Consider the following 20,922-nt stretch of genomic DNA (forward strand, 5'->3'; position numbering starts at 1 on the left):
TTTGTTTTCTGTTTTCTTTTATTATTTCTATTTTATTTCTTTACTGTTTTCATTTAAAGTTTCTATTATTATTATTTTTTTATAAAATACCAAGTTAGCACCTAAATTAGTATTACTAACTAGGCCTCTGCCATAATTATTTTGGCACACTATTAATTTAGTTATATTACTATAACTTTATAAAAGGCATTAAAGAAATTGTTTTGCCCTAAGCTTTGGTTATTTTGGTGAAATTAAATATTATAAGAAATGTTGGTTTCTCCACCATTATTACTCATGAACTATTCGTCACATTTAGAACATTTTAGTTTTGATGTTTGAAAACTTTTGTTGTTTGTCTTAATTAAAATTTTAAATTTGAATCTGTTTCGAACTAACTCGAGATTAGGAACTATAATCGAGGTGACATGGCATCATTAGCAGAGGCTCACTGTAGCTTAATTATCCAGGCGTCACAACTCATCACTTGGTAGGATTTTTCATTACTTATGCGAGCACTGGGTTGCTGCTAAGCCCCCGAGTGAGAGGCAGACTCATCACTCGGTAGGATTTTTCATTACTTAGGTGAGCACTGGGCTGCAGCTAAGCCCCCGAGTGAGAGGCAGACTCATCACTCGGTAGGATTTTTAACACTTAGGCGAGCACTGGGCTGCAGCTAAGCCCCCGAGTGAGAGGCAGACTCATCACTCGGTAGGATTTTTCATTACTTAGGTGAGCACTGGGCTGCAACTAAGCCCCCGAGTGAGAGGCAGACTCATCACTCGGTAGGATTTTTATCGATTTGCCTCAGGCAAAATAGATTCGCGGCTAAGGTAATGTACACAAAAGAAATAAACAACAACCATTCGGAAGGAGTAAATTATGTCTTTTGATAGTCAAACTAAAAGGTATTCCTTATTACATCTGGTCGGTCTAAAACATTTACGAATAGAAAGGGCGGAGCAGATCCGCATTCCAGGTGCACGGCTCATCTTTATTGTGTTCGACGTTGAAGAGGCGGTATGCTCCGTTGTGGAGTACCTTGGTGATGACGAAAGGTAACGGCTGTTGAGTGATGTGACCGTCGAGTGGATTGCACTCGACGTATGAGACTAGTGTTCTTCTGTTGACTCTTGGTCTTTTCATATCCCAGGGTAGTGACCTTGGGTGGGGCTCGTAGGTCAAGCCTATGACCCTACCCCAGGTCTGTATCCTCGTCAGCTGCGACTGCCGCGATCACCACCAGCGCCGGCTTGTCTGCGGCCGCGGTCACCACCTCCGCCGCCAAACTTGTGGCCTTGAGTGGCAGCGTTGGCAGAGGACTGAGACCCTCCACCATGAAGATTCAACCTCGTCACGAAGCTGAGCAGCTGTGAATACAGCTTGGCCACGCTCACCGGTTCCACCCGAGAGCACATAGCAGAAACCACCAGGTCGAAGTCTTCCTCGAGCCTGGCTAAGATGTGGGAGACGATGTCATCCTCGTCCACCCTCTTCCCAGCCGCGATCAGTTCATCACAGAGGGACCTGATTTTCCCAACGTACTCCGTGATGGAGGAGTTGCCCTTCTACAAGTTGGCGAGGGCGATGCGGACGTTGGTGGTCTGGGAACGGGTGAGGGATGCAAGCATACCCTCAACCGTATTCCAGGGCTCGTCCGAAGTGTGACATGATGCAACCTGGATGGCTATCTCACGAGGGAGAGTCGTTAGAAGATATGAGAAAACTTGTTGATCTTTTGCGTACCAGGTCTGGAACTCCGGGTTTGCTGCCTTCGCCGTGGTCTTGCCATCAGACGAGGTTACGTCAATCTGCATCGATAGTGGCAGATGCTTGACGTCGAGGTACTTCTCCATCTGCGCCCCCCGAATGGCGGAGAGCACAGTCGCGCGCCACAGTGCTTGATTGCCCTTGCTGAGTTTCTCTGTGGCGGCGTGAGCGATGGCGAGACAGGGAAGGAATTTGATGATGTCACCATGGATGAGTTCGAGGGCAGCTCTGATTACCATGAAAGAAGAAGAAAGGCGTGGAAGTGTATGCCTTCCTGGCAGGGACGCGTACGTGTTAAATACACAGAGAAGATTACATCATGCGGCGCAGGTTGTTGCAAGTCTTTGCCCCTACTCCAAGCTATACCGGATAAGGCTTGATCTATACTAACAACCTGCGCCAATTACAATATACACACGCAATAACATACGTGACAACATGTCACGTTTCTACAACTACCAGCCTACACTTTAACATGACATACACCAGTTCATCATCGCAGAACCCAGCCAAAGCACATGATGATATAGCACACAACATTATAAATTAATAACAAGTCGATCGTGCGTACAAAGCATCACACTTATTACATGCAACTATATTGTCCAGAGGAAAGCCACACAAATCCAGACCCATGAGTATACACACAACAATTATGCTCAACCACAATCACAAAGCACACGTGCAGAACAAGTAACTGGACACACACACACACACACACACACACACACACACACACACACATACCACTCAAATCAAACGGCACAATCAGAACACAAATGCACACTCAATAGGCAGAAATAAACAATGGCAAACCACACGAGCACAAACCATGGGAGCAATTGATGGTGAATGGAAGAACTAAAGTGAAGGCCTTCAGTACCTCCCGCACCAACCCTTCGCCTTCCACAAGGATGGGCATCTGGCAGCACCATCCGGTTCTCCTGTGTTTCCTGTTGCTTGGTCTTGATTTCCTGCCTTTCTGTCTTCGCAGTCAAGTCTACCTGTTTTTATGTCTTCTTTCACCTCATCAGGGACAATGCCACCGTTCAGCCCGACCTCCTTTGATGTAGGAAGTTTGCCGACAGTATGAGGGTTGAGCATTTGGAATTCATCTTTGTTGAAGATATGCTGTCTACCAATATTAGGCTGGTCCAAGAGCACTATGCAGCGCATCTTTGGTTTGTGGGCAAGGATTTCCAGATCACATTGCTCCAGCAATGTACCACGAAGAGTCACCTTGGCTATGTGTTCCGCATTGTCAAGTAACAAATGCAACATGTCCTTGTTATTACAGCCCTTCAGCTCGAGCTCCTCCAATTTTTGAAGGCAGTCGACTCCACTAACAGACACGATGTTGGTGGAGGATAAAACAACCTTCTCGAGCTTACTAGCAACTCCATTGTCAAACTTGATTTCAGTCATGTTGCTTCCCTCAACAAGAAATCTGCTGAGATTTTCGAATTCACCCTTTCTGAAGATGAGCTTGCTCTCGGTGTACGCATTGTGTCGAAGCTTGACACAGCGTAAATTCTCAAGCTTGGCAAGGACCTTCAGATGTTCCTGGCTCAAAAAAGTGCAACTTAGAGTTACCTTGACAAGTTGATTTCCATTTCTGGTCAATAATTCAAGAAGCTTCCCAATATGTGTGCTAGTGCTTTCACTGATACTTGGGCTCTCAAAATCCTTGGGGCGCTTTTTTCCATTTAGAGTTAGGCTCTCAAGATCCTTGGGGCTGTTTACCAGCATCAGCTTTAATGCAGGGCCCTGGTACATGGTTATGTCAAGAGTAATTGACAGAAAACGGAGGGACTGTTTTAGGAGGTCACTGATTGCATTAAGAAATGACTTGAGGTCACTCTCCTTGTTGATAGCCACACCGAACTTCTTGAGGTCATTTAGATTTCCTATGTCTGCCAAGTCTTGATAATTCTTCGGCTTGACATTGGACAATACCTCTACACCGTCCATTTTTTCAATCTTCTCAGGGATCTGCACACTGGAGTAGTCAGCAGGACTTTTTAAAGAAAAGGCATACGCCCGACTTTATAAATAAAGCCATACGGCAGGTCACAGTAACAATGCAGGAAAGTAGCAGCAGCCCGAGGCACCAACAGCGGCCAGAGAAAAAAAACACAAAGAGGAGTCTGGTACATGGCACCCACGCCAGTACACGGCACGCAGGCCGGAAGGATCACCCAACTGGTAGAAGCCAAGCAGTCAAACAAAAGCCCTTAGTCACCCTGCGCTTGTCTGCAAAGAAGAGACGTCGTCGTCCGGATTTTGGAGGTTAACACTGTGAATGCTTCATGGTCGTCGTCCTTAGTCAATGATTTCCACTGCTGCAGGAGGGCACATGATTGAAATAAGCAGTCAGCAGGTTTCGCAGAAACACATGTTCAATAGTAAATTTGTTCCTAGTCGTCCAAAGGGACCAGCACAGCGCTCCCAAGCCCACCCAAAAGAGTCGCCGAGAGACGCCCGAAAGGTCATGGGCCAAAGCCCGCAGCTCCGCAAAGGAGGCAGGGGCCCAAGAGACATTTAACCAATCCCGAACGCAACTCCAAATGAGCTTAGCCAAGTGACAATGAAAAAATATATGTTTAGTGTCCTCAACAGCACCACACAGAGCACAGAACTGGGAGCCCGGGCCATTTCTCTTACGAATTTGATCAGCCGAAGGCAGCCGACGCCGAAAGGCTTGCCATAAGAAGATTTTGATCTTAGGGGGAAGACAAGCCTTCCAGACCTGAGAGAAATGATTAGTGGGCGTGCCCCCAACCAGCTTGGAATAAAGAGATTTCATCGCGAACCGACCAGAGGAGGACAATGGCCAGATCACCGAGTCCCTGGCCGTCGAGAGCGATGGGAAGAGGGCAGTAAGACGTTGCCACTCTTCGAACTCTACAGGCGACAAGGAGCGCCGGAAGATCAGGTTCCACCCCTGGGAAGCTAACCTAGCAATAGAAATGGCAGGGTCCGAACAATAAGAAAACAGGGTGGGAAAGGTCACCGAGAGGGGTGAATCTCCACACCACCAATCTAACCAAAACCTGATCGAGGAACCGTCTCCAACGACAAACTTAACGTAGGATTGAAAAATCAGCCTAACTTTGACCAACGCCTTCCAGAACTTTGAGCCACCACGCGACATGGCAAACATTGGGCTAGAGGACGGGAAATATTTAGCTTTCAGGATGTCCAACCACAGGGGCTGGTCCTCCGCACTCATAATCTTCCACCACCATTTAATCAGTAAGCATTGGTTCATGATGGACGTATTAAGGATGCCCAACCCCCCAAGGTTTTTGGGTCTGCACATCAGCTTCCATTTCACAAAGCGATACTTGCGGCAGTTGTCTGCCGCATTCCAGTAAAATGCACCACGGTGTTTATCAAACCCCGCATGAATCCCAGCCGACAGGAGGTAGAAGCCCATCAGGAACATAGGGAGGGAGGAGAGACAGGCGTTAATAAGAGCTAATTTACCCGCATTCGAGTTATATCTGCCCTGCCAGGGTAGAACCCTATTACCCACCTTGGTAACTATAGGGGCAAAATCCTTAGCATGAAGCACATCTGGGGAGATCGGAAGACCTAGGTACTTGAACAGAAAAGACCCCAGCTTGCAGTTGATAAGGTGAGCCACTCGAATGGCTTCCGAATCCTTGACCCCAGTAACAACCACTTCACTTTTAGCAAAATTAATCTTAAGACCCGACATCGCCTCGAAGCATAGAAGAATAAACTTAAGGTGCGCTATGCAGGCATCGTTTAGCTCCACCATGATAATGGTGTCGTCCGCGTATTGGAGATGGGTCAGACTAGGGGGGATAAGATGATTGCTAATAGGGGATTTATGCCCAGAGGCAGCTGCCCTAGATAACAGGCGAGATAAAGCATCAGCCACAAAATTAAACAAGATAGGCGAGGCAGGGTCACCTTGCCACAGGCCCCTACCATTAGCAAAGAACTTACTCACCCGGTCGTTCACATTAATAGCAGTGTGGCCCCCCGAGACTAACTGCATAATTCTATGGACAATAGGACCAACGAAACCTTTGGCCAACAGCACTCTACGCAAAAACGGCCAGCTAACCGAGTCGTAAGCCTTCTCAAAATCAAGTTTAAGGATGACCGCTTTTGTCTTTCGAATCTTAAGGTCATGAACGATCTCATGTAAACATAGAACCCCATCAAGAATGAAGCGACCTTTAATAAAAGCCGACTGAAAAGGGCTGATGGAATGGTGGGCAATGGGAGATAGGCGCGTAGCCAACCCTTTGGCCGGAAACTTGGCAAAATTATTAATAAGAGCAATCGGCCTAAATTGCGAAATCAAGTTCGCGCCCTTGACTTTAGGAATTAAGGTAATGACCGCATAGTTAATGCGCGAGACATCCACCGTACCCAACCAGAAACCTTGAATAACTTTATAGATAAGATCCCGCAACTGCGGCCAAATTTTTTTGAAGAAAGGGATTGAGAAACCATCAGGTCCTGAAGCCGCGTTCATGTTAGCCGAGTTAATCACCTACCAGATCTCCTCGTCAGAAAGGGCAACCATAAGACCCAGGTTTTCTTCATTAGAGATCCTAGAATCAGAGTCCCAGAATCCAGGACAGAGGCCAACCCCAAGGTCAGGCTTAGAGCTAAGGAGATTAGAGTAGAATCCCACAATGTGGGCCATAATGGTGTGTTGGTCCGAGGTTCTAACGCCATTAATAACTAGGGAATCAATGTAGCATCTGCGATGCCTACCATTGGCAATCGCAAAGAAATAAGCCGTCATCGCATCCCCCTTCAAGGTCCAATTAAGGGTCCCACGTTGGCGCCAATAAATTTCTGATTGGTGGTGTAGCACCAATAAGGCATCTTCCAGGGTATAGCGGGTGGCCCATTGAGAGGAGGAGAGGCCACAAGAGTCGGCCATAAGATCAAGATCCCGGATTTGAGATTCTAAGGAGTCCTTTTCTTTACGGGCCTCAGCCGCCCTGTTTCTAGACCACCCCTTAAGGAATTTGCGAAGCTCGTAAGAGAGTTTATGCCAGTCATCAAGAGGACCAAAGGAGAGAAGCGGAGAAGAGAGAAACGTAGCAATCCGAGACCCAAGCATATCATAAAAGCCCTCAATCAAAAGCCAAGAGGCATCAAACTAGAAGCGGGAGGTCGTGGCGATAGGCAATATACCCACGTCAAGGACAAGGGGGACATGGTCAGACCCAACCGCAGGCCTGGCCTTGAGCAGAGCACGAGGAAAAAGCGAATCCCAACGATCAGACACAAAAACCCTGTCCAGCACCGACCGGACCGGGGAGGCTTGATGGTTAGACCAGGTGAAACGAGCCCCCACCCTAGGAAGCTCAGAAGGGCGCACGTACTAATGAAATCGTTAAAGGCATTGGCGAGTGGCCACAAGAAGTTAGTGTTGTTCTTGTCGGTCGGAGAGCGAATCAGGTTAAAGTCTCCCCCAATAAGAAGAGGTATATTGCATGCCTCAATCTTGCTCGAGATTTCATCAAAAAAAGAGGGGTAAGCGAATGATCCGCGGGCCCGTAAACCACCATGAATTCCCACATCATATTTAGTTGGCGATGATGAACTACGCAGCTAGCCCAAAAAATACCATGTTCAAAAGTAATGAAATCAAAGATGTCCCGCTTGAAACCAATCAGGATACCACCAGAATGACCCGAAGCAGGAAGAAAGTGCCAGTCATATCTACCCATCCCAGCGATCGCAGACAATTCAGAGGGAGAAAAGGATTCCTTGAAAGTTTTCACCAAACCTAAAATGTCAATGTGCTCCCCACACACCAAGTCGTGAATCTGGTCCCGACGCCCCCTAGCACCGAAACCACAAACATTTCCGAAAAGGGCTCTCATCTAAAAGAAAGGTTTTTGATACGGAGACTCGATCTGCACGGGGCCACATAAGCCTTAGGCCGTTTAGAACGCCCAAATTTAACAGGAACTGGGGGAGCAGACGCCTGGCCACAACCAATATTTGCATCTGCCACCCCGGCCTGGCCCTGCACCCTAACAGGACCAGCACACTTCGCGGCATCCATAGCCTTAGCAATGGCAGCCTGGGCTTCCTCATTCGCCCGAATGATAGAGAGAAGTTGAGAGGAAGCGCCCATCCCCGGGTTGTCAACCACCCCAATATCCGACATAATATGCAACAAATGAACGTCTGATAGAGCAGGTAAAACTAGGCGAACTGGGGAAGAAGGAAGAGCATGGGTAGGGGGAGATGAACCTGCAGGAGGGAGATCCCTAGCCGCAGCGCGACGCTCCGCATGCTCCGCCACCTAGACGCCGGAGTCCCGCACCCGCCGACCCTTCCGCGCCATGGACGCAGGAGAGCGGAACACCGGCGAGCCCCGCGCCGGCGTCGTCGAGCCAGGGCCAGACCCCGAGGCAGCGCCAAGGTCCTAGTCCAGACGACGAGCCAGCCCCGCAGCAGAGACCTTGGAGGTTGATGAAGCCCGACTCTTAGCAGAAAATTTCCGAACCGAAACCTTCTTCTTCTTCTTGGTGGGAATATCAGTGGAGCGCCTAGGAGAAGCAGGGAGATCCTCAAGGCCAGAGAAGGAAGGCGACTGCGAGCGAGTAGGCACATTGGAACAGGCACCAGAGATGGGGGTCCCCTTGCCAACCGCCCCATCCCGTGGATTCTCCTTCTGAGGATTAGGGACCGGGGCATTCTCCTTGAGCATCTCACGATCATCGGAGTCCATCTTGTCCCATTCTAATTGAGTAAAACGCAGATCCGAACCCCCATTGTGCTTATGCCCCCCAGCCGATCCATCCCCCTGCGTGTCATCTTGGTCAGAAGGTTTGGAACGAGGAGGCGAAGGCGCAGGCGGAGGGGGGCATGGAGACCAACGCCCTCAACCCGAACACGAAGCCGAACACCTTCAGGGGAAGGAAATACATCCACAGAGCCAAGAACAGAAGCCGGGTCAATGCACCACACGCTGAGACGCACTGGGCCAACCTTCTCGAGAGATTCCAAGTCCACTTCCACAAGTTTGCCAATGAGGTTACCAAAAGCCATCATGAATTCCACAGACCGAAGCCCAACAGGCACATCATCAACCAAAACCCAAGTCTTGCTGAGAGGACCCACCACCTTCGCACCACAAGTAGCCGCTTTGACAGAAACCACAAGCTGATTGAGGGGCAGAGTAAAGCTAGTACACGACGAAATCATCCTTAGGCAGTCCTTGGAGGGGAACACCACGGCAAACTCAAAGTCTGAGAGCTGACGCACCTGCCAGTCCCAACCACCCTCATCCCAAATCTTCAAGCCGTCCAAAAGGGTCTGCGGGGATATTTTCTGACCACACACTGTGATAATCGCCGCATTGGTGAGGGAAGATGCAGCCATCACGAGAGGAACCTCAGCGTCCAGAGCAAAGAAGGAGCATCCAGGCAAACCCAACCCAAACTGCAGAAAGGAGGGGCCCTTGGTGCGATTACGGTAGTCCACAGTCAGGTGGCCATCGGATCGGCGGATGAGACAGAAAGGGGGATTAGTGCATCTCGACTGGAAATGGTTCGGGCGGTGGCAAGCAAAGTAGGTGAGGGTCGGAGAAGGGGCCGAGGGAACTGGGTGATGGCGAGGAGCTGGAGGCGGCGACGGCAGGATGCCGTCACCACGCACCCCCGAGGAAGCGCCCGGAACAGGAGGGGGAGGACGCCGATCCCCAGCCAGCGAGGAAGATGACCCAGGGCCAAAGCGCTGCCCCGAGCGGGAGGCCGCGCCGGCCCCAAAGGAGCGGGGAGGAGGCCGAGGCGGAGGAACCGCCCCCCGACCTGGACGGGGCGAGGCGCCGAAGAAGAGGAACCACCAGCCGCCGAAGCCGCGGCAACCTCCCACAGATCCGGCCCCGACCCAGCACCAGATCCAGGGAGCGGCGTCCCAGATCTGGCCACGGAGCGGTCCGACCCCGCCTCCCACTCCTGCCGCGCATGCACAGGCCCGCGCGCCGCCCGGTCAGCCTCCAGCTTAGAATGGAGCTCAGCCTCATAGGCGAGATCTGCACCAGAGCCCGGCGAGGACTCCCTAGCCCTCTTGCTCCCCGACAGAGCCTCGGAAGAAGACGCCCTCGACTTGTCCATGGCGAGCGCGTCGGCGAAAGAGAGGAGGAGGGGGGTGGGGAAGAAGCGGATCTGGAGAAGTGGCGAATGGGACGACGCACCCTGCGAATATCAGCGCGGAGGCCGGAAACCCTAGGAAGGGGGGAAGGGCACCGCGGCGCACCCATATATAGCTGCAGCAGGCCGAGCCAGATTGGGCCGAACAGGCCGAGGCCGAAGCCCGGGCCAAAGGGGGAGAAGGCCGGGGCGCAATGGCCACTACCACTTGCCCTGGGCCCACAGACAGAAGGGGGGGGAGAAATAAAAGACGACAGGGCTGGTGGAGCGGGCGGACCAGGCCGAGCCCCAGCAGAGGCCACCAGGCCCACAGGCCCATCAAGGCCCCCCAAGCCCTCCGAGCATCCCGGATCTAGGGTTAGGTCAACAACTGCCTCCAGGCGCACTGGTGCCTCCGCCGCCGCCGCCGACGGCCCCGGCCGGGGACCAAGGGAGCAGGGAGGAGTACCGACTGGAGAAGCCAACCCACCCAGATCAGGAACCACAGCAGACCGGGGAGGACGGAGGAGATCACACACCTGAGAAGAAGCCGGATCCACACCAACCACGCGTCGGCGGCGACCAACCCGCGACCAACCAGGAGACCCCGACGGCAGCGACACCGGCCTGCCCTGACCGCCCGGAGCAAACTTCCGGGACCGGCCAGCCACAGGCCCCGGGGCCACCACCGGCACCACCAACAGCGGGGCGTACCCCTCCGAGTCGGAATCAGAGGCCGAATCCTCTAAATCGCTGAGCGCCCAGAACCGCGAGCCAAGGATGGGCGCCGACGCCAAGGGAGCCAGCGACGAGGACGGCGAGCGCCCGGAGCAAGAGCCACAGGCCCGCCTCGCAGAGAGCAGGAGGGGGGCGGGGGAGAGGGAGGGGCGAGGGGGCCATGGCCAACGGCGGGGGAGGGGACGGAGGGGGACGAGGGGAGGGGAGGGGGAGGAGAGACAGCCATCATCGCTAAAACTTGGTCGCTCGACCCAGTCTAGTCAGCAGGACTTGAATCAACATTGCTAGGCAACAAACGCTTCAGACCATTCTGAAGCTTGCCATTGCATAGTACCTCCACACGCTCCATTGTTTCTATCGTATCAGGGATAGAGTCAGCAGCACTGCTTGGACTTGGGTCAATTTGGACAGCCAACAGATCCTTCAGCTTTTGACCAGCCAATGTTGGGTCAAACCTTGTCTCCGATGTTTGCATGTAGCGGCGGTAGTTATTACCTAGGTAGATGCATGTCGGCAGCAGTGAAAATGGAAAATGACTGCCGCTGCCGTAGCTTAGTAGCTAAGCAAAAGGAGCAGCCGTGACTTACTTGTGTAGTACTAACTTTTGGTCTAGGGGCAGCTAGATGTGTGCAGGTACATGTATCAGTTGATATTTTCTAGTTTACGTCGGTTTCAAACACCTATAAAAGGAGATGTATCCCGGCCGGTTACAATCAGGCCATTCCACTCCGAATCAACCAAGCCTCAAGTGTTGTGTACTACTAGCGTGTGTGTGATACACTAGTGAGTACTGAGTAGTACGTGCGTGTGCTCTTTCACCGGTCGTTTCAGTTTACTCGAGTGCTAGTGAGTAGTTCTGGGCTAACAGCCAACAGACGTTTCAGCTTTCAGAGCAGGACATTTCTTGTTGCAAATGCAGGAATCTTGGTCTCCTGGATATCCAATACCTCCAGCTCATGCAGATTGTTGATTTCACCGGGTAGCCTGGTAACACAGGGTTCCCCTTAGGCTAAGATATTTGAGCATTAGTATCTTCTTGCATAGGTCACTCAGGTAGTGTTGGCACTCTGGGAAGCATTGACAGCCTTCTAGATCTAGCACCTTGAGCTTGGAGAACTGAGATGACTTTTCCAAGAAATTCTCGATTGTCTCAGAGCTGCGGAGGTGGACATCGCTGAAAATGGAGAAGTGACAGGAGTGTCTCCAGAATATGCTGCGCCGCTGCTTCGTGGCGATGTTCTTGGTAATGATTCCATAAACTAGCTTATCCACCGTGCAGCTCTTGACCTTTCCAGTAGCTCCAGTGCCAGCGGGACAAACAAGGCTCCGGGCGACGAGCGTATCAAAACTTTTCTCAGCTTCATCCACTGAAGAAGACCAGCGCCACTCTTTGGTGGTTATCATCCCTTCTGCAACCCATCGTCCTATCAAGGTTGATCGCCTGATGGTTTGTCCTTTAGGGAAGATAGCGAGGTACAGCAAACAGGACATGTACTCTTTAGGTAGCTCCCCGTAGGAGAATTTGAACATCATACTGGGCAATGATTTTTGTGTGGCAGCGGCACACAAGGTGTTGTGCAAGTTGCTCAACTCTTCATTGCTCCTCTTGGGTTTGGTGTACAATGCATGAGCAAAGATCTTCATGCAGAATTCATGCTGCTCACACTCGCGCAAGATGTCGCGAAGAATCTGGCGGGTGCCTGTATCATCCAAATGCTTGCCTGTATTATGTACCAGAGCATCAAGGTAGAGGCCAACAAGAGAATATTCCATACGGTCCAGCTTTGGAGAGCGAAAATATTGATTGTTGTCCTGTTGAGTGGTCTTTGTGGCCACGATCACAGCACCAGCGATGGGGCACCCGAGCTCCAAAAGGCTAAAACTGTTTCTGGTCTCCTCCCATTGGGGTACATACTTTTCATAAACATTGAGTATGACCAGGACCTTTTGATCACCTTCCAAATTTTCTTTAATCTTTTGCACCATCATTTTGACCTTGAGCTGCTTCCTGTTAGGCTGATTTTTAGGCCTATTGGGTTCTATTTTACGTATATAATAAACGAGCCTTGTCGTGCCGGCCTGTGGTGTGCACAGCCTCCAGGCCCATGCACACCCCAAGGCATGCCGCGTGCTGGGCACTGCCCGTTTAGCCCGTGTCGTGCCTGGCCCATGGCGGCCGTGCCGGCGTGCTCGCGGGATGGCCTGGTTGGCCTGGCCCGTTTGGCCAACTATACTCATTTAGGGACGACCACGAGCCAAACTCCACCGCCGGAAGCTCCTCTATCTTCTGTCTTGTCCTCTGTTTTTGATACAACTAGGTGATACCCCGCGCGTTCCCGTGGGAACTTGTTGTATTTTTTTCGGTATATAGCAAAATGTTTGAACAATGTCGTGGTACATTAGCTGCCAAACTATTTATACACACAATGTTTACATATGAGAAGATGGCAACAGGGTCTGTCAGAAGTTATTAGTTGCTTCAGTGTATTTTTTATTAAATATATACGCTACTGTACTACTTGGGTTGGCATAGATCAAGATTAGGATTTGTCACTCCGAGTATCAGAGATGTATCTCTGGGCCCTCTCGGTAATGCACATCATATGAAGCCTTGCAAGCAATGTGACTAATGAGTTAGTTGCGGGATGATGCACTATGGAAGGAGTAAAGAGACTTGCCGAGATTGAACTAGGTATGAAGATACCGACGATCGAATCTCGGGCAAGTAACATACCGATGACAAAAGGAATAACGTATGTTGACATTGTGGTTCGACCGATAAAGATCTTCGTAGAATATGTGGGAACCAATATGAGCATCCAGGTTCCGCTATTGGTTATTGAGCGGAGAGATGTCTTGGTCATGTCTACATAGTTCTCGAACCCATAGGGTCCCCACGCTTAACGTTCGATGACGATATGTATTATATGAGTTATGTGTTTTGGTGACCGAAGATTGTTCAGAGTACCGGATGAGATCACGGACATGACGAGGAGTCTCGAAATGGTCGATAGGTAAATATTAATATATTGGAAGGTAGTATGCGAACACCGGAATGGTTCCGGAGTGTATCGGGTACATACCGGAGTACCGGAGGTGTTACCGGAACCCCCCGGGGAAAGATATGGGCCATATGGGCCATAAGAGGGAGGCTAACCAGCTCACAAGGGGCTGGTGGCCCCCCCACAAGGGAGGAGGCCGAATTGGACTAGGGAAGGGGGTGGTGATGAAGTCATGTACCAAGGGTAGGGTCATGAACCTATCTAAGGTACCCTCCCCAAGGACATCCTTTAGAAGAAGCCGTCCTCCAGTCGACCAAGAGAAACTCCACTCGACGGACTAGAAGACACTCGACGAACCTGAAGACACTCGACCATGAAGATTCACTCGACCACCAAGAGTTCAAGATCTACTCTGTATCCAAACGGTCTGTAATTAAGTAGTCTTAATGGTCATGATGACACTTTATGTAGGGCGTTACCAGTAACGCCAGATCTTAATGTACTTTAACCCTCTGCTACGTGGGCTGGCTAGGGTCTTGGCGTTCTCTATATAAGCCACCCCCTCCACTGGTAGAAGGGTTCGCACCCCTGTAACTCTCACACATATAATCCAGTCGACCGCCTCCGGGCTCCGAGACGTAGGGCTGTTACTTCCTCCGAGAAGGGCCTGAACTCGTAAAACACTTGTGTGCACAACTGCTCCATAGCTAGGATCTTGCCTCTCCATACCTACCCCCTATTCTACTGTCAGACTTAGAACCACGACAGTTGGCGCCCACCGTGGGGCCGGTGTCTTAGCGACTTGTTGGAGAAGTTGCAATCTTTTCAATTCCCATCATCATGGTTTCAGGTGGAGTTTTGGTTGAGGGCCGCGAGATCCGTCTCGGCGCGCTCACATTCGTCGCCGACGACTCTGCCTGGCTGCAGGAGGCTCCGCTCGACGTGGATGCGCTCCCGGTCCACGGAGCTACGCACTTTCGAGCATACGTCCGCAGCGTCCTTCTGCGGCAACCGTCGACTCAGTATCGGCCCGTTTTTGTGTCATCATCCCTCCCAGCTTCCCGCCGGCGTAAGCGCTCCGGTCGGTCGAGGCTTCAGCGGTGGGTGAGGCACGAAGTGGCTCGCCAGTCGACCACTGCCCAAGTCGCGGCAATCGAGCCCGACGAATCTCTCTACGGCCTGTTCGACCTGTCGACTGGCTCCGTAGAGACTGCATCCGAATGCGACAGCAGTGATCCGGCGGTGGAGGTCCTGATGGTCAATGGGCCGCACGTTCCCCCCGGCTTTCCTGGCGCCGAGGGAGGCAACGGCGGAGGCGACCCGTCGCGCGACCATGAGCCCCTCGACTCGCAGCAGAGGGAAGAGCTTCGCCGCCGGAACATGGATGCGCTTCATACTCTGATCGTTGGAGAAACCCCTGAGGCTCGCGCCTTAGAGGACGCGCGCTTGGCCAACCTGGCTGAGCGCACTCGACTGGAGAACCTTCAGCGGGCACTCGACGAGCATGCGTGGCAACGGATTCGAGATTCCAGTCGACGCCAACTCTTTAAACCTCCGACTCAGGTATACCGCACTCCAATCCAGAATTTGGCAGCTGCAACACGTATAGCAGAGTCGATTCAGCCTTCCCAGTCAGAGGCTGGCAGAGGCTTGATGCAGATCAGGGATTTGCTCTGGGCAGCTGAAGATCAGAATTCGGCCGTGTCGCAGTCGCGGAACAGGATTCATAGCAGGTCTGTGGCGGCGAATACTGTCCAGTTAGCCCATAGCCCAGATCGCCCCCGAGGCGTGAAGGGCATGGCGACCGACACGATCAGTACAGGAACTATAAGTAGGATGATCACCGAGTCGATCGCAACGATCGACGTCGAGTGCCCACTCCTCCCCGGAGGGGTGGATCATATATGCCTCGACAGCAGGATGACAGACGCCAGTATAGTGGCGGGCAAAGAATTCCAGTCGACCCCAGGGAACCAGGCTTTGATGCGAGATCCATCATCGTTCAAGGTCTGGTCGACCGGAACAGAGCCCACAGAGAGGGTAATGACAGAGATGTACCCACCAGCAGCCGAGTGCACATCTCCGGACCAGAGTGTTTCAGCAGAGCCATCAGAGTCGTGGTGATTCCTCCCAACTTCAGGTTGGCGACTGGAGTCAGCAAGTTCAACGGTGAGTCCAAGCCCGATACTTGGCTTGAGGATTACCGAGTGGCTGTTCAGATCGGCGGTGGAAATGACGAGGGGGGCATGAAGCATCTGCCTCTCATGTTGGAAGGGTCAGCCATGGCATGGCTGAATCAGTTGACGCCCAGCAGCATCTACATGTGGGAGGACCTCTCCCGAGTGTTTGTCAGGACGTTCGAAGAAACGTGCAAGCGGCCGGCGGGACTGACAGAGCTGCAATCTTGTGTATAGAAGTCGAATGAGACTCTGAGGGATTACATCCAGAGATGGATCACGCTGCATCATACAGTAGAAAATGTATCTGATCACCAGGCAGTCTGCGCCTTCAAGGAGGGCGTAAAGTACAAAGAGCTAAGCCTGAAATTCGGTCGAACCGGAGACATGTCTCTGAGTCGAATGATGGAAATAGCCACCAAATATGCCAATGGTGAGGAAGAGGATCGGCTCCGGAGCGGCAAACACAAGTCAGTCGCCCAGGACACCGGAGGCGGGAATTCCAGTCGGAAGCAAAAGCGTAAAGTTGAGCCAGCCGCACCTGGAGAAGCCCTGGCCCTGAACCAAGGAAAGTTCAAAGGGAAACCCAAGGGGCCTTGGAACCCCAAGAAAGTAAAAGATAAAGAAGGAAATGACGTGTTGGATTTACCATGTCACATCCACACCAAGAAAGACGAAGAGGGTAATTTCATCTACCCGAAGCATACCACTCGACAGTGTCGACTCCTGATACAGCAGTTCCAAGGGAAGCAGTCCAAGGACAAAGAAAAAGAGTCGCACAAGGTTGAGGACAAGGAGGATAGTGACGGGGAATATCCGCAGGTCAATTCCACCTTAATGATTTTTGCCGATGTTGAGAGCAAAAACCGACAGAAAGTTATAAACCGAGAGGTGAATATGGCTGCTCCGTCAACACCCAATTACCTGAAGTGGTCTCAGACTGCAATTACGTTCGACCAATCTGATCACCCCATGCACATAGCCACCCCTGGGAGGCAAGCGTTGGTGGTCGACCCAGCCGTCGAGGGCACTCGACTGACCAAAGTGTTGATGGATGGCGGCAGCAGTTTGAATATACTGTAGGCTGAGACACTGAAAGGGATGGGCATTCTGATGTCCAGACTGAGCACGAGCAACATGAGTTTTTATGGAGTCATCCCTGGCAAGAAGGCCGCATCACTCGGCCAGATTGCTCTTGATGTAGTTTTTGGTGATTCAAAGAATTTCCGCAAGGAGAAGCTGACATTTGAGGTTGTGGATTTCCAGAGTGCCTATCTTGCAATTTTGGGCAGACCAGCTTATGCACGCTTTATGGCTCGACCATGTTACGTGTACCTCAAACTAAAGATGCCTGGACCTAAAGGCGTGATCACTGTCACTGGTAATCGCAAGAAGGCAGAAGAGTGCTTCCAGAAATGCTCAAAGATCGCCGATGCTCAGATGTTGGCAGAAGAGTGGCAGGAACACCAAAGGAATGCAGATCCGAGTGATTTGTTGCGAGCCAAAAAGCCTGCTACGGAATTAGCGTTCCAGTCGTCCGGTGAGACAAAACCCGTTCACATCCACCCGACCGACCCTAACGCTGTCCCGACTCATATCTCCACAACGCTCGACCCCAAATAGGAAGAAGCGCTCATCCAGTTCCTTCTTGAGAACTGGGACATCTTTGCATGGAAACCTTCTGACATGCCGGGTGTACCAAGGGGACTGGCTGAGCATCGTCTACGAGTCGATTCAAAGGCAAAACCTGTGAAGGAATATCTGCGACGGTCCGCCGTCCAGAAAAGGAAGGCCATTGGCGAAGAAGTGGCTCGGCTCCTAGCAGCAGAGTTTATCCGAGAGAATTACCACTCCGAGTGGCTCGCCAATGTCGTCATGGTCCCCAAAAAGGACAATTCGATTCGCATGTGCATCGATTTTAAACATATCAATCGGGCCTGCCCGAAAGATCATTTTCCTCTTCCCTGCATCGACCAAATAGTCGACTCGACTGCGGGATCTGAGCGACTGTCTTTCTTGGACGCTTATTCCGGGTACCATCAGATCCGTCTATTTGGGCCCGATGAGATCAAAACGGCTTTCATCACCCCATTTGGGTGCTTCTGTTATGTCACCATGCCATTCGGCCTCAAGAATGCCGGAGCCACGTTCATGAGGATGATTCAGAAGTGTTTGCTCACTCAAATCAGTCGGAATGTGGAAGCGTATATGGATGACATAGTGGTCAAGTCACGAAAAGGTTCCGACCTGCTGACTGACCTCGCTGAAACATTTGCCAACCTCAGGAGGTATGATATCAAGCTTAATCCATCAAAGTGCACATTCGGAGTTCCTGGCGGAAAGTTACTCGGTTTTCTCGTTTCTGAACGAGGAATCGACGCCAACCCAGAAAAAGTGGGCACTATACTCCGAAAGAAACGCCCCGTACGTGTGCACGATGTCCAGAAACTTACTGGATGCTTGGCCGCGTTAAGTCGATTCATCTCTCGCCTCGCTGAAAAGGCATTGCCTCTTTTACCGACTGATGAAGAAGTCAGACAAGTTCGAGTGGACTCCAGAAGATGATGCAGCGTTTGCAGAGTTAAAAACCCTGCTTTCCACCCAGCCGGTGCTTGCTGCCCCAATCAGCAAAGAGCCTTTGCTGCTTTACATTGCAACCACTGGACAAGTCGTTAGTACTATACTTACGGTCGAGCGGGAAGAAGAAGGGAAAGCCTTCAAAGTTCAGCGCCCAGTATATTACATTTCTGAAGTCCTGACCCCATCCAAGCAACGATACTCTCATTATCAGAAGCTTGTATATGGGATTTATATGACCACGAAGAAAGTTGCTCACTACTTCTCTGACCATATTATCACAGTCGTCACCGATGCCCCCTTATCAGAGATTCTGCACAACAGAGACGCAACCGGTCGAGTGGCAAAATGGGCGATTGAACTTCTTCCCCTAGATATCAGATTTGAGGCAAAGAAAGCTATCAAGTCCCAAGCAATAGCAGATTTCCTCGCCGAGTGGACTGAACAGCAGTTACCGACCCAAGTTCACTCAGAGCATTGGACTATGTTTTTCGATGGCTCCAAAATGCTGAATGGTTCCGGTGCCGGAGTGGTCTTGGTTTCCCCACGAGGAGATAAGCTCAGATATGTACTCCAGATTCACTTTGATTCCTCCAGCAATGAAGCAGAATACGAAGCACTCTTGTATGAGTTGCGTATGGCCATTTCACTCAGCGTCCGTCGCCTCATGGTCTACGGCGACTCGGATTTAGTGGTCAACCAAGTGATGAAGGAGTGGGACATCAGAAGCCCAACCATGACTGGATACTGCAATGCAGTCAGAAAGCTGGAGAAGAAATTTGAGGGATTAGAGCTCCATCACGTTCCCCGACTGAAAAATCAAGCAGCCGATGACTTGGCGAAGATAGGTTCCAGGAGGGAAGCCATTCCGAGTTGCGTGTTTTTGGAGCATGTTCACACGCCGTCGGTTCAAGAAGATCCTTTCACTGAGGAAGCCCCGCAGCCAAAAAGCGCCACGGATCCGACTGAAGTCGAGGTCCCAGGTGTGGTCGACTTAATCATGGAAGTTCTAGTCATCACTCCCGACTGGACAGTGCCCTATATCGCTTATATTATGAGGAAAGATCTCCTCGAGAATGAAGAAGAGGCTTGAGAGATCGCCCGCCAATCCAAAGCCTTCACCGTCATGAGGGGACAGTTGTACAGAGAAAGTGCGACTGGAGTCAGCCAGAAATGCATAACACCGGAAGAAGGTCGAATGATTCTCAACGACATCCACTCGGGGACCTGTGGCCATCATGCATCCTCTCGGACCATCGTGGCTAAAGCATACCGAGCGGGTTTTTACTGGCCCAAAGAAAATGAGATGGTGAAAGAGATAGTCGACAAGTCTGAAGGATGTCAATTCTACTCCAATATGTCGCACAAACCCGCCTCAGCCTTGAAGACCATTCCACTCGTCTGGCCTTTCGCTGTATGGGGGTTGGATATGGTTGGACCACTAAGAACAGGCAGAAACGGATACACCCATGTATTGGTAGCAGTCGACAAGTTCACTAAGTGGATTGAGGCTAAACCCATCAAGAATCTGGATGCCGGCACCGCCGTCAGTTTCATCAGGGACTTGGTATTCAGATATGCAGTTCCCCACAGTATCATCATAGACAATGGGTCAAACTTCGACTCCGAAGAATTCAGAGCTTTCTGCACATCTCAGGGTACGCGAGTCGATTATGCTTCAGTCGCCCACCCTCAGTCGAATGGGCAAGCAGAACGAGCAAATGGCTTAATTCTCAAAGGGTTGAAACCCCGACTGATGCGGGACCTCAAGCACGTAGCTGGCGCATGGGTCGACGAGCTTCCGTCGGTACTTTGGGGATTAAGGACCACGCCAAACCGGTCGACTGGGAGGACTCCGTTTTTCTTGGTCTACGGAGCTGAAGCAGTCTTGCCGAGTGACCTGCTTCACAACGCACCCCGAGTCAAACTCTACACCGAAGCTGAAGCAGAGCAAGCCCGACAGGACGCGGTCGACCTTCTAGAAGAAGAAAGAGAGATGGCCTTGATCCGATCGACCATTTACCAGCAGGACTTGCGTCGCTTCCATGCCAGAAATGTGAAGAGTCGAGCTTTCCAGGAGGGAGATTTAGTTATCCGAGTGGATCAACAGAAACCACACAAGCTTGCTCCTACTTGGGAAGGTCCCTTCATCGTCACCAAGGTTCTCCATAATGGGGCATACCGCCTTTACAATGTCGAACACCAGATTGACGAGCCCAGAGCATGGAACGTGGACTTACTCCGCCCTTTTTATACTTAAGTTTTCCACTCGGATGAGTTGTAATAAAAGTACTCCTGTAGTGTATTCATCAAAGACAAGAGTTTCATAATTTTCTTAGTAATTGTTATCACTTTTGTTCTCATAAATCTGTCCCCCAGTGGGTGGCTTAGTTGCGAACCCGTTTCGGCTAAGCTGGTAAAAAATCCTACCGAGTGGAAAGCCAGTCTTCAACTCGGAGGCTTAGCTGCGAATCCGTTTCGCCTAAGTTAAAACAAAACCCTACCGAGTGGTGAGCCAGCCTCCCACTCGAAGGC

At 51.2% G+C, this 20,922-nt stretch overlaps 1 pseudogene; it reads right to left on the reverse strand.

Annotated features, from left to right (window-relative positions):
• Positions 1 to 1,196: 1,196 nt before the first annotated feature.
• On the reverse strand, positions 1,197 to 12,869 carry LOC123039700 (uncharacterized; annotated as a pseudogene).
• Positions 12,870 to 20,922: the final 8,053 nt, after the last annotated feature.

The sequence above is a fragment of the Triticum aestivum genome, chromosome 2B (assembly GCF_018294505.1).
Source record: "Triticum aestivum cultivar Chinese Spring chromosome 2B, IWGSC CS RefSeq v2.1, whole genome shotgun sequence".
Taxonomy (NCBI): Eukaryota; Viridiplantae; Streptophyta; class Magnoliopsida; order Poales; family Poaceae; genus Triticum; species Triticum aestivum.